The sequence below is a fragment of the Planococcus citri genome, chromosome 2 (assembly GCF_950023065.1).
Source record: "Planococcus citri chromosome 2, ihPlaCitr1.1, whole genome shotgun sequence".
NCBI lineage: Eukaryota > Metazoa > Arthropoda > Insecta > Hemiptera > Pseudococcidae > Planococcus > Planococcus citri.
The window spans coordinates 106,851-120,854 of NC_088678.1; the positions used below are offsets into that span (position 1 = coordinate 106,851).

General features: G+C 34.8%; 1 long non-coding RNA gene across 6 annotated transcripts; it reads left to right on the plus strand.

Annotated features, from left to right (window-relative positions):
* The first annotated feature begins 4,669 nt into the window (after positions 1 to 4,669).
* On the plus strand, positions 4,670 to 6,548 carry LOC135833794 (uncharacterized). Of its 6 annotated transcripts, XR_010556559.1 has the most exons (4): positions 4,677 to 5,598; positions 5,794 to 6,043; positions 6,146 to 6,164; positions 6,322 to 6,548. It is a non-coding gene; the product is annotated as an uncharacterized LOC135833794 (long non-coding RNA). The 6 variants fall into 6 exon arrangements; XR_010556556.1 differs by having other exon boundaries at positions 4,670 to 5,125; positions 5,199 to 5,598; positions 5,794 to 6,548; XR_010556555.1 differs by having other exon boundaries at positions 4,671 to 5,301; positions 5,376 to 5,598; positions 5,794 to 6,548.
* The last annotated feature ends 7,456 nt before the right edge of the window (positions 6,549 to 14,004 follow it).

Below are 14,004 nucleotides of genomic sequence, written 5' to 3' on the forward strand. Positions count from 1 at the left end.
ACCTTATTTTTAATTTGAGCTTGTATGGTACGCTAAGTACGTGATTTTATTTACATTGACTTTAATCGTAAATATCATGAGGATATCGTAGAATTACTAGTAAAATAAGATTACAATCTAACATTTTAAATAGCGTGAGAAAAGCAGAGTTTATAGTTTGACAATTGGAAATGAATAATTGTTATCGTGGCATAATCGTCCTCTTTGATAACTTCAACATTCACGATGTTTGGATAATTAACTTCGAGATAGTGAAAATACACGTAAACCAATTTAATAACGATGGATTAGAAATTATTTAATTATCATAAGTTCAATTGGGAATTTAAAAAATAAAAATAAATCTGTTAGGTAGGTTGATAAATAGGTAGCTTCGTAAGTTTGCTAGCGCTCCTGGTTGATTTAGTGTTAACCATATATTTGATTGGGTTGTGAAAAGGAATGGGGATCTTGAAGATAACTGATAAGAATATTGAGAAAACTTTCTAACAGTGGAAAATTAATATTTTCTTGATTTTATTTAAATCGTTCAAATCCGATGAGTTTTATTTAGTCTGTAGGGGGGTCACGTGACCAGAGAAACGAGCATAATCATTGCTTAATGGAAATTCAATTGCCGTTTTCGGAGATTTAATCAGGAAACTATGGAGATAATGTTGATCGTCTAATTGAGATTGGGTTTGAAAGTTACACCAGTATTCGCGCATTGAGATCGGTTGGTGGTATTAATTTAGAATTCGATGAGTTTAAATTTAAAAGAACTGATGCTTTGTGAAATTTGTTTTAGGTAGAAGATCGCGATCGTTCGATTGGATTTCGAGTTATCTATGAGACAATTTAATGGAACCTGAACGATTTGGTAGAGTTTTCGAGTGTGATTATTTTAGGACTATTAGCTGAATGAGAATCGAATTCGTGATTGCATCGAAGCGAATACATTTACAGGTAAATTAATCAAGTTATTAGTCAAATTTCCATATCAATGTAGTTTAATTTGCGTTTTCGAATGATTAGATAGAACTTATATAGATCGCAACTTTTAAGCGAAACGCTAGGAGAAGATGAATTAATCGATGTCTGTTTTCAGGTGATAAGCAATCCGTTACTTGGATTTCATGATTTAAATGAATTTTAGGAAGATTTCATTAAGCAATACGTATTGGACAATTTAACTGATACCTGGTAATTATTTGCATCGTAACTAAACGCAAGTAACGAATAACGGATAGGGTTAATTTATCTCAACGAGATGATCGAGGAATTTAATCGCGATAATTTCGAAGGGAATTCTATCCAATGTGAACTTGAAGAAATTTACGCGATGCTATTGAGATCGGTAAGTAACATTATTTAGAGTATCGTTAAGATAATTTAAAGAGTTGATGCTTTGTGAATAATTGTTTCAGGAGGAAAGATCGTGATGCTGAGATACTAAGCGAAGCAATACAATTTGCGGGTAATTAATCAGGCCATCAGCCTTTTCCTTTTCAATGTAACTTGACTAGCGCTTTCGAGTAATTGAGTCGTAATTAATAGATCATTTGTAGATCGCAACGTTAAGCGTGAAGGTAAGGTAAATTAATCTATGACTGTTTTCAGTGGCAAGCAACACAGACGATCGAACTGGAATTAATGAGCTAATTGCGTTTTCGGATTATTTCATTAGGTGACACGAAATGGACGAATTTCAACTAACATTTTGGTAAAATAGATTAATTGATCGAACTGCGATCTTGTTTCAGGTAAACGAATAATTAAATAGATAATGATCACAGAATTTGAATCTTCGAACGAGACGAATTATTGGCTAATTTAGCGTTAGTTCCTTCAATCGGTGGGTAATTGACTAACAGCTGAATATGGTAAATTATTCTTTCTGGGATGAGCTGAACTACTTAATCGTAAGTAAAATTAATCGCAACGAGCGTTTCTGATCGTCGATAATTCAGGTAAATGGTGAGAAGATCGAGGTAATAATCGCGATTGAATACTAATGGGTGATTAATTGGAAACGGCTGCTTCGTGTATAAACGATTATTTAACTGCAGGTTAGCGAACGGATGATTTAGAACGACTGGTTTGTGTATAAACGATTATTTAAATTAGTCAATGATTGTGTATTTACGTTCCTAGTAATGGTAAATTAATCGTAAACGATTGATGATTAATTGATTGATTACCGAAGGCCGAAAAGTAATTTAGGTAAAAGTTAATTAATCTCCATGAGAAGATCGAGGTATTTGATCGCAATCGAATAGTGTAATGGAATAATTCGTCATCGTCTTCATGACCGATGGGTATGATCGAATGGTAGTAAATTATGTCTCATTTAGTTAATTAACGGTTGAATAAATAAATTGATCAATTGTGATCTTGTTTCAGGTAATCGAATAGTGAATGGATGATGGTCGCGAAATTTAATCTTCGAACGAGTCGGATAATTGGCTAGGACTAATTTGAATAAATTAATTGATCACGTTGATCTAGTTTCAGGTAACGAACAAGAATGGATGATGATCGCGAAATTTGGATCTTCGGAGGAGTGAATAATTAGCTGTTTTAACGTTGGGTTCCTGAATTGGATGGCAGTTCGAATTCGGCTACTGCTTTATGTATATATTTATTTGTTTTATTGACTAGCGAGTGTGAAATATACGATTGTGTAAATTATTCGAAGGTAGAGGATCGCGAATGACGAATTCTGTTGAATTCGATTATTAACGTGCCGTAAGTATTATCGTTTTATTTATCATTGGATGAACGCCGGATTTCATATTTAGTTATTTTTCAATGAAACCGAAGGTAAGTGAAACTCAATTAATCAATTTGACTGCGAATAAACGATAAAACGTGATAATTAAACGTGTGAAACAAATGATCGGATGTGTAAGTTGAAACAAATGATTTAGAGCTGAGGTGGGAATTTGGAATTGTTTACAAGATTTAAAAATCATTTGAGGTAGATTGATCGGGAATTTAAAAATAATATAAAATAAACGTATTTTTAGAGTGATGGTATAATACATTAATCGTGAATATTGCTTGCTAGATGATCGCGGTGAAAAATTAATCGAAATATTAATTGAAATTGGCTTACTAGATTTAATAATCATTAAGGGAGTTTGATAGGGAATTTAAAAAAAAATAAAAAGAAATCTATTAAGTAGGTTGATAAATAGGTAGCTACATGGAGTTTGAAGTTTACTAGCGCTCCTGGCTAATTTTGGGTTAACCGTATATTTGATTGGGTTGTGAAAAGGAATGGGGATCTTGAAGATAAATGATAAGAATATTGAGAAAAATTTCTAACAGTGGAAAATTATATTTCCTTAATTTTATTTAGAACGTTCAAATCCGATGAGTTTTATTTAGTCTGTAGGGGGGTCATGTGACCAGAGAAGCGGACATAAGCATTGCTTAATAGGAATTCAAACTACCGTTTTCGGAGGTTTCATCTGGAAACTATGCGTATTCGTAATGTTGATCGTCTAAATTGAGATTGGATTTGAAAGTTACTCATGAAGTCCGCGTTTAAGATCGGTAAGTGGTAATAATTTAGAATTCGATGAGTTTAAATTAGAAGAACTGATGCTTTGTGAAATTTGTTTTAGGTAGAAGATCGCGATCGTTCGAACGGATTTCGAGTTATCTTTGGGACAATTTAATGGAATTTGAACGAATTTGGTAGCGTTTTCGAATGTGAACGTTTAAGGACTATTGGCTAAATGGGAATCGAATTCGTGATAGCATCGGAGCGAGTACATTTACAGGTAAATTAATCAAGTTGTTAGTTCGTAAACTTATCGTAAATGATCTAATAAACAATAGAATTAATTAATCTCAACGAAGATCGAGGGATTTAATCGCAAACGAATGGTGTAATCGAATAGTTCATCATAATCTTGGAAATTAAACCAATGGGCATAATCGAATGGTAGTAATTATGTCTCATTTAGTTAAGCGGACTGATTTGTATGAATTAATTGATCACGTTGATTTAGTTTCAGGTAACGAATAAGAATAGATGATGATCGTGAAATTTGGATCTTCGGAGGAACGAATAATTGGCTGATTTTAGCGTTGTGTTCCTGAATTGGATGGCAGTTCGAATTCGGCGACTGCTTTGTGTATATATTTATCTGTTTTATTGACCAGCGAGTGTGAAATATACGATTATGTAAATTATTTGAAGGTAAGGGATCGCGAATGACGAATTCATGAATTCGATTATTATACCGAAAGTATTATCGTTTTATTTATCATCGGATGAACGCCGGATTTAATAATTTAGTTATTTTTCGATGAATCCGAGGGTAAGTGAAACTTAATTAATCAATTTGACTGCGAATAAACGATAGTACGTGATAACTAAACGTGTGAAACGAACGATTTTAAACAAATTGATACTGTTTGAAAAGTCTTATCGAATCGAGGGTAAAAATGAATAAGTTGTGAATTTAGTTGGGTGGAGTAGAAACGAACGATTAATTTATTAACTGAGAAGGATAATGCTAATTTGAATAATTTAGAACTAATTTGGTGAGTAAATAGAGACGAAACGAACGTTACGAACGATTAATTTAGTATGTCGAAACCAATTTAGAGGATTTTAAACGTGAATTGGTAAGTAAATATAGCGTTCGATAAAACGAACTATATTACAATTTGACTAGTGGGTAAATAATAATAGCGGATTCGATGTGAACTGAAAAATTAAGTTTTCGAACCAGGTAGGTTCTATTTAGCTAATAGGCTTTTGGTGATAATTTAGTAAACAGATTAATGAGCGATATAATTTCATAACAGAGGAAATATTTATAAAATTAATAGAAACGTATAAAAACGGAGAGTTTTAAATTTACCTAAGGGGGGGGTCATGTGACCATTAGAGAATCGAATATGTATTCGTATAATTATGGTTAAATTTTGCAAGGTTTTAATTGCTTGTTAACTTCGTAGTAGATCATAAAGAGGAGTAATTTCGAAGAGAAAGCGGTGCTTAATGGAAATTCGGACTGCCGTATTCGGAGATTTTCATCTAGAACTTATGCCGATACGTAATGTTGATCATCTAAACTGGGATTGGGTATGAAAGTTAATCAGGAAATCGCGACTTTTAAGATCGGTAAGTGGTGTTAATTTAGAATTCGATGTACTTAAATTTACAAGAATTGATGCTTTGTGAAATATTGTTTCAGATATTCAACTCGTGAATTAGATTGATATTAGAAACTAATGGGAAACGACTAAATAACATTCAACGTTGTTGTTGGCTGGAAAATCGACTGTAATTATTATTAGGTAAGTTGGTTTGATTAATTTGTTTGATTAATTTGAATTCAATCGAATTGAGCTAATCGTGAATAATTTAATAGGCTTCGAGTAGTTTGTGGTTAATCTTCAAAATACTACTGAGGAATGGGATCGAAGTAATAGTAATATGTCTCGGTAGTTATCAAAACAATTGACTTGTTAATTAATCAGCTGTAATTTTGTTTAGGGTGTACGAATGGATGAATCGAACGTCGAATGATATGATTATGGATGTTTTCGAAAGCTTATCAGGAAGTTAAATGCGAATCAAGATGAAACTTTATCGTGAGTAAACTAATAAACGAATATTAATTAATCTTAACAAGAACAAGTAATTTAATCGTAATCGAATAGTGTGATCGTATAATTCGTTGTAATCTTCGAAATTACAACCGATGGTTATAGTTGAATGGAAGTAATTATGCCTCATTTAGTTAATCGAACGAATTGAATAAATTAATTGATCGCATTGTGATTTAGTTTCAGGTAAACGAATAAGGATAGATGATGATCGCGAAATTTGAAACTTCGAAGAAGCTATTAACGTACGAGCTCATCACAATGGACGATTTTAATTTAATTAGCAAATCACGAAAGTTAACGAACGAATTTGTAGTAATGTTGGTGTAAGGATTAAATAAACAAAGTCTTGCTCTTCTATAAGCATACGAGCGCATCGCATCGGATGATTTTATTAATGGCAAATCAGGACGTAGAATCGAACGATTTAGTAAGTAAATGGAATTTATGTGAAGATGATTTTGAGCTGATCGTTGATTACAATTATATCTTTAATCGAATCAATCTAATTAAATCTTGGTGGTTATTCCAGGTTAGAGATCGCGAGCTAGGTAAATTTGAGTAATTTAGAATGAGCTTTAGAAACCATTTGCTAGTGATTATAGTGATATCGCGAACGTAACGTTATTTAGAATGATCGTTGATCTGATCGATAATTTCGGTGTAGGGACTAAATAAACGATGTCTAATGTTATTTAATCGTTTTAGGTTGATGGTGGATAATTTAGTGGCATTTAAACACGATTATCATCGATTGAGGAGTAATAAGTAATTTGAAGCCGAAAGAATACGGTAATTTAATAATCACGATTTGAAAAATTAGCTACTGAGTCGAATGGTGAGTAATAAGATCGATTTAACATGGGATATTCTAATGTTTAAACGATGTCTAGTTTTATTTATTTGTAGGGACTAAATATACGAAGTCTATCGTTGTTTGCTTATTTCGCAAATGATTAGTATGAATTGGGACGAACGTTTGAAATCAAATTGTTTACCCAAACGATGAATAATTGAAAGTGGATTGCGAATGCTTAGACGAACGCTTTCTTACTTATTTGAAATACTTGGCTATCGAACGAGTTGGGTGAATTTCTATCGTCTGGGAGGTGCTCATATTATGATTTGACAAATGTGGTAAAAGGGTAACAGTTTTAGGATATAAATTACGAATCGTTAGATTAACGAGTATTTTTACCGTGAAAAGCGATTAGATTGGGCTTACGTACGTGATCCGAAGACCCAAATCTCAATCGTTGATTATAGAACAGTAAATAAGGTAAATTATACGAGCTTACTTATGTCGAATATAAATCATTAGATAGTTTGTTGAAGTAATAACGGTATGTTGGACACTGGTTATCGCCGGTGAGATGTCGTGTAGAACGGAGACGATTCAAAGGTAGTTTAGCAGTTCGTAGTGTATTGTTGAACGAGGAACAATCTGCACAGTATTTGAGAGATCTAATTTCTTCTTTAGATGAAGGAGCGTTATGGCAGTGTTTAATAACATGCCCGAGGAGCTGGCAATTTTCGCATCTGGGAACTCTCAATCGCGTATCGATGTCGTAATGATCATATTTAATGTTGAGTGATTTAAATCTTCGAGCTGTACGGAGCTGTTGTTTAGTGCAACTGACAATTGCCATTTGGCCGTTAGCGTCTGCGTTTCGGTATTTGATAAATTTTATCGAGAGAGGTGTAAAATTCATCTGTAGTTGTATATCGGTCGAAAGTTGAGAAGAGGTGACATCGTTTGGAACTGAATGTATTCTAAACTGGGTATCTACATCGTTTTTGGGTTTAATTTTCAGCTCGGCGATACTCGAGATAACGTTTGAGAACTGTTGAAGATCGTTTTCTTTACTGAATTTAACCAGCATTGCTCCGGATGGGAAAGGAATCGTTCCGGTGATGTTAAACTGTTTCGCTTCGGTATGATTATTTAGCGTTTGAGAAACGAACGTTCTCTTGTCGTTTTCGGAGATTTCAATATTATCGTTGGGTATAACGAGCGCAGCGAACGTAGATTTATTTGAATTGGTATTACGTGAATATTGCCGAGTATATTGGTTTGTAGACGGACGATCTTTACTCGGATATCGAGCGTTGTGTTGTTGAGATTGAAATTTATCTAACCCATTGGGCATCGAATTAACACGATTAGTATGATGATGAGGATTTTCGGAGAGTGCCTCTTCTTCTTCTTCTAGTCGAGCGAGTTCTTGATATTCGAATGCTGCTCGGGCTGCATCAGCGACGCAGTCTGGTAAACGTTTGTCGATAGCTTTGTCGATTGTTTTCACGATTACGGATGTGAGTTTATCGATTATTAGGTTAAATGATGACGGATCGATGAGTGGAGTTTGAGTAGATTTGAGGATTTTAATTAATTCGTCTTTTTCTTCGATACCTTGTTGAACAGCTTTAAGTTCGTCGGATAATGAGCGAAGTACAGTATCTTTTTGAGAAAGAGCGAGCTGAGTAGCTTTTAGTTCATCGTGAAGAGTATTATAATTGTGAGTACTAACTGTCGATTGTTTGAGAATGGAAATTTCTTCGTTGGCGGATTTGAGAACGTTTGTGAGCTGATCGATTTTGTCAACGAGTTCGGAATTCATTTGCAAGCTATTGGCAAGCTGCTTGTTAGCATCTTCTAACATCTTCGACGGAGATTGCGGCTGAAAAGCTTGTGATAATTCGTTACGAATGTCTTGTTGAAGTGATTTTAATTCGTCTGATTGAAGAATTTGCTTTTTGAGATTAGTAGCTACTTCATTTTCAGGGTTACTTTCTGTACTCATGACTGTGGAGTTTATTGACGAGTCTGAATCGTTGGAGGAGGATTTTCGTTGGTCTTCCGAATACAACGATTGATCGAACGTAATTTTACCTTGTCGAACGTCTTCCAAATAAACTGGATTATCTTTGCATTTATCGACGAATGCTTTTAATCGAATACCTTCGCAAGTGCGTCTAGATTTGTAATCTTGTTGGTTTTCTGATGGAAGCTGTGTGAAATCCCATTCGAATGGGAGATTTTCGATTTCGAGTTTTAGCTCTTTAATAGTATTAAGTGACTTACAGACGGCGTTTGTTAATTTGAGTTTACTTTTATTGGCTAACAAGTGTGAAATTCGAAGGTGCGTGTTTTTAACCACGTTATCTAACACGTTGCTGGGTGATATCGGCACTGCAGTGGATTTTGATCCATTTGATTTATTGGAGTTTTTTGTTGAATGCATCTAGAGAATATTAATCGAATGACCATATAAATCGATCGTGTAGATTGTCCGATTAATTATCCGAATAACACAACGGATGCATGGCGAACGCCATGGTGTGGAAATGTCACATGTTATCGAAATCGCGTGTTTTGAACGAAATTATAAGACAAATATAACGAATTTGGTATCGTTGGATTTGTTTCAACGTAAGGAAGCGAATAAAACACAATTTAACGCAAAATAATTCGAATTTAAATAATTATAAACGAAACTATGAGGAGCGTGTATAAAGAGATGCGACCTCGACGGTGGCGCGAACGGAACTGAACCTAACCTAACCTAACCTAACCTAACCTAACCTAACCTAACCTTTTTTTTTTTTTTTTTTTTTTTTTTTTTTTTTTTTTTTTTTTTTTTTTTTTTTCCTCACACATACACTTCGAACTTCTCATTTCTCCTTCACACCAACCTCACGCCGCACCGCGAACCACCTCACGCTCACTTCTCACCGACCGAGCCAAAAGTCCCAGATCCTGACCCCGCCAAAGACCTGAAAACCAATCGGCACAATGCCAGGGAAAACTCACGCAAGGGATCCTACGGCCCGGGGAGGAGGTGCCGAGGATTTCGTATATTTATTTATTTATTTGGTTTCAATTTCAGTACGCCACCACCTTCCGGTTTAATGCGTACCGGTTTTTCCACTGGAGTTTCTTGGTTTATTGGTTTAATTTGGAACTTGTTTAATTTGGAACAATTTTCAAATAACACATAATTCAAAAATTTCAGTAATTTCAAAAATTAATAATTTTCAAGGTTCACCAAAGTTTATAAAAATTCAGGGATGAGAAGTTCGATTCTGAAAACACAAAGCAAAACAAAATTAAAAGCGAAAAGAAAAAACACACAAACAATATACTGCGCTGCAGATCATCGTATCGTAAACCCAGGTTACAGCCATACTGGGAGTTAGGGAAAAAATTGAAAATAATAATCATAAAGGAAAATAATAATTCATAATAAAATCATAAAATAATGTAAAATAATATTAACCTTGAAAGTAATCAACTAATAAGCAATCGTAAGTAACGAAAAGAAATAATAATAAAACTAAATAAAATATAATAGTAACGTCATATCAGGGAAAGTATTGCAAGCAATACACAGTCTCCATCACTTCGTTAGCAAAGCTAAAGAAATGTGGAGTTAGCACACTCAATTCGGGATTTATGGGGTCTTCAACGGTGAGTTCGTCAATATATCGATTTCTAACTGGTTCGGTGTAGATACAATCGAAAAGTACATGAAGGTTAGTCTGCTCTGCTTCTGGAATTTGGTCACCTCTTGTGCAACGACAAAGAGGAGACTTAACCTTATGTAATTTGTGAAACAAGTAATGGTTGAAATTACCATGATTGGAGAATATTTGTGCTGTATGGTAATTAAGCTCAAGTGGAGACTCCAACCAGGGTCGGATATAGGGAATAAGGGAAAAAGTATAGTGACCGGGTATAGTTTTAATTTTATCACCTATCTTTTTGAAAGCATCTCTTTTTTCGTTCCACTGAGTTTGCCACACATGGTCAATGAACCAGTCCCTTACCATGCGGACAGCTTGACGTTTAGGTCCCTCAAATTCCCTAATACCTAACTCGTTTTCGATGATGACTAAAAAGTAATCTACGAATCTATCTGTACGGGTGTAAAAAACTAAAGGTAGTTCATTTCTATCAACATTATATGCATTTTGAATAGAATCATAAAATAGTGCCGGAATCTGTTGGCGTTTTTTCGCGTAATAGAAAAAATTTCGAATAATGATTTCAATTTGGAGGGGTACTACTTTGGCTAGTACTCTAGCAGCATCAAGAGACACTGTTCGGTACAGCCTTGCAATGTTTAAAGCATACAGTCTTTGGCATCTGTCGATGAGCGTCTTACTGCATTTTGGAATATTAATTCGATGGGCGAAAACTGACGAACAATACTTGAAATTTGCATCGACAATCGCCTTGAACATGACACGACGTGCCCAGTTCGACTGCCCCCATGTATTCGCTAACATCTTTTTCAACATGTTTATTGACTTTACGCATTTGTCATAAACATATTGAATATGATCATTCCATAGTAGATTCCTATTTATAATAACTCCTAGCCACTTGAAGCTATGAACGTGTTGGAGATAAGCACCGTTGAGATAAATTTCAGGAAAATGATACCACCTATAGTGTGAAGTAAATAAGGTATATGTACATTTGTCTAAACTTAGCTCGAGTTGGTTATTATTTAACCACCTACGCATGTGTTCGAGGACCATTTCGGTTTCAACTACCAAAGCATCTAACTCATTACCCCATGTAACAACTAGTTTATCATCAGCGAAAGCGATGATTATCATATTCTCGTAAACGTATAGTTGGATTAAATCGTTTACGTAGATATTCCACAGGGTCGGACCAAGAACCGAACCCTGGGGACAACCTCGTTGTGCATTTCGAGTAAATTCAATGCCACTACCTTTGTAGTGAACTTTCCTATCATTGAAATAATGCAAAAGAATATTGAATATATATTGAGGTATGTTACAAGTGGCTAGGTGATAAAAGAGTTTCGGGTGCCATACGTTATCAAAAGCACCTTTGATGTCAAGCGAAGTTACAATAACGAAATGATTTTTCTTCAGTTTGAGCGTAATGATCCTTAGCAATTTGTTAATTGCCATCTCAGTAGAGTACCCTTTCCTAAAAGCAAACTGGTTTGGACTGATGATTCGGTTTTCATCCAGATGTTTAATAAGTCCAATCGCAATAAAACGCTCAAGCAGTTTGCCAAAGACTGACAATAGGCAGATAGGCCTGTACGCATCAACAGTACGTACATCCTTATTCGGTTTAGTAAGAAAAACTACATTGGCTGTTCGCCATGCAATAGGAAAATAATTGGCATTTAGACAAGTATTAATTAGATTTAAAATAATGTCCGGATGATGCAGATTCAAAAGTTTAACCGTTCTGTTGGTAATTTGATCAAGACCTGGCGCTTTTTTGTTCGGCAGACCTTTAATAATTTTAGTAAGTCGCGGAGCTTCGGCGAGTATCGTTGGTTCCGCAACTGGAGGGGGAATTTGGAATTTCTTTTCAATTTCATTTCGCAAATATTCGTTTGCTGGATTAAGTCGAGTAGGATTATCTGGAAATTTGTTCTTAAGTAAGTACTCGATATTTTGAAACTTATCGAAATCAAAAGGGGTGCCATCATGATCGTTAAAGATGGGAATTTCAGATTTGCTCTTCAATTTATTCGTTACTATTCGATAAGGTAATGACCACAAGTTAGACTGAGTGCAAAATTTCCGCCATGCGTTTTGTTTTGCTGTCAGAATTTGCTGCCTATAGAATCTCCTTACGTCATAATAAAGTTTCTTACGTAACCATAGCTGGAAGGGGGGAATTCTATCCCTACCTCGTTGATACCTAGTTCGGAGATTGCTTAATATACGCCTGATAGCTGCTAATGTATCATTCCACCAGTAGTTACCAATTTCATTTTGAACACAGGCTCTTTGAGCATGAGTTTGTGCAATTTGGAGTTTAATCGTGAGATCTTCAATATATTGCTCAATTTCATTTGGTATTACTGTGTTTATAACAGCTACGTCTAACTTACAAATTTCCTCAGCTAGCTTAAACCTATCGTAGTAAAGAAATTGATTTAGAATAAGGGGGGCTTGTAATTTAAGAGTAAAACCTATTGGAATGTGGTCAGATAAATTTTCTATATCATCCGTATGCCAATAATCAACCGTAGCATTTCTACTTAACGTATAGTCGAGTATACTTTCGTAACCACCTTTACGATACGTCGGTGTCACGAAGTTCTCAATTTCTAACCTATTTTCAATTAAAAAGGCATCAAACTCAGCGTCCCTATCTGAGTTGCTCTGTATTACCAGTGCGGAGCGAGCGTTAAAATCTCCCGCTACAATTACAGACTTGAGATGTTGAATTTCGGATTGAATTACGTCTAAAACTGGATTAATCGAATGTTTAGGGGAGGGGGGGGCGTAGACACAAAATACATCTATATCACCTACTTTGATGTGAACAAGATTTATTTCCGGCTCATGATCGTATCTACGTAAATTAAAGGGTTTGAGTGGACAGTGATTGTGAGGGATATTATTACGAACGGCAATGGCAGCTCTACCTTCAACATATACACTGTAGCCAATTGCTGAAAAAGTAGGTGATGGAAAGCGTGTGAAAATGTATGGTTCAGAAATTAAGACAATATCAGCATTTTTATTGTTCGCTAGTCTAAAAGCATCTTCTTGCGCCGCTTTACAATGGTTAACATTAACCTGATACAAATTTAATTCCTGTAATTTACTCATTTGGGTAGTTTAATTAATAAATAGAAAATTATTTGATTAATAAATAGAAAATTATTCGATGACGCAAACTAGATCGAGGACGCAAACTGTACCATAGGACGCAAACTATATCACAGACACTAAAAACGTCAAGGAAACGAAAAATCTCGAGGACGCAAACCGTGTCTGAATAGTTAGTAGGCGTGACTGTAGGTAAGTTCCATTTTCTGTATAAACTATGCGCAAAATCAAAAAACGCAAAGTTTATTTTTCTCAAAATCAACAACAACAGTTTTGATATTTCCAAAGTGAGATTTCTAATCAGGAATGAATTTTTGTAATTTAGAATTTGAAATTCTTTTAAACCATTAATTAAATAACTAAATTTGCGAGGTGTTTTTTCTTTATTTCTTGCCATATGTGTATGTTCTGTTTCAGGTAAATCCACCGCCACCGTCCGTAGTGTATTTTGTAGTTTGCCAGAGCATCTATCTAGAGAAGATTTACGTACGAAGATGGTAATTAGAATATTACATAAATAAGACAAGATGTTATCCGCGAATTTAGTTCGCACCACTTTGACAACTACGATAAGCTTTTCATATTCTACTAAGATCAACGAAGAGATTTTCGAAAATAGTTCACTAACTACGTATACGAGGTGAGTAGAGTAGCTAAAAGATAAATTTGGTTTTATATGAATAATGCGCGTTTGAAGACGCATTTCAACGTAGACATATCGTTCAGAGTAAAGTATTCGAAGATAGAGATGAGTTTTGAGATTTAGAA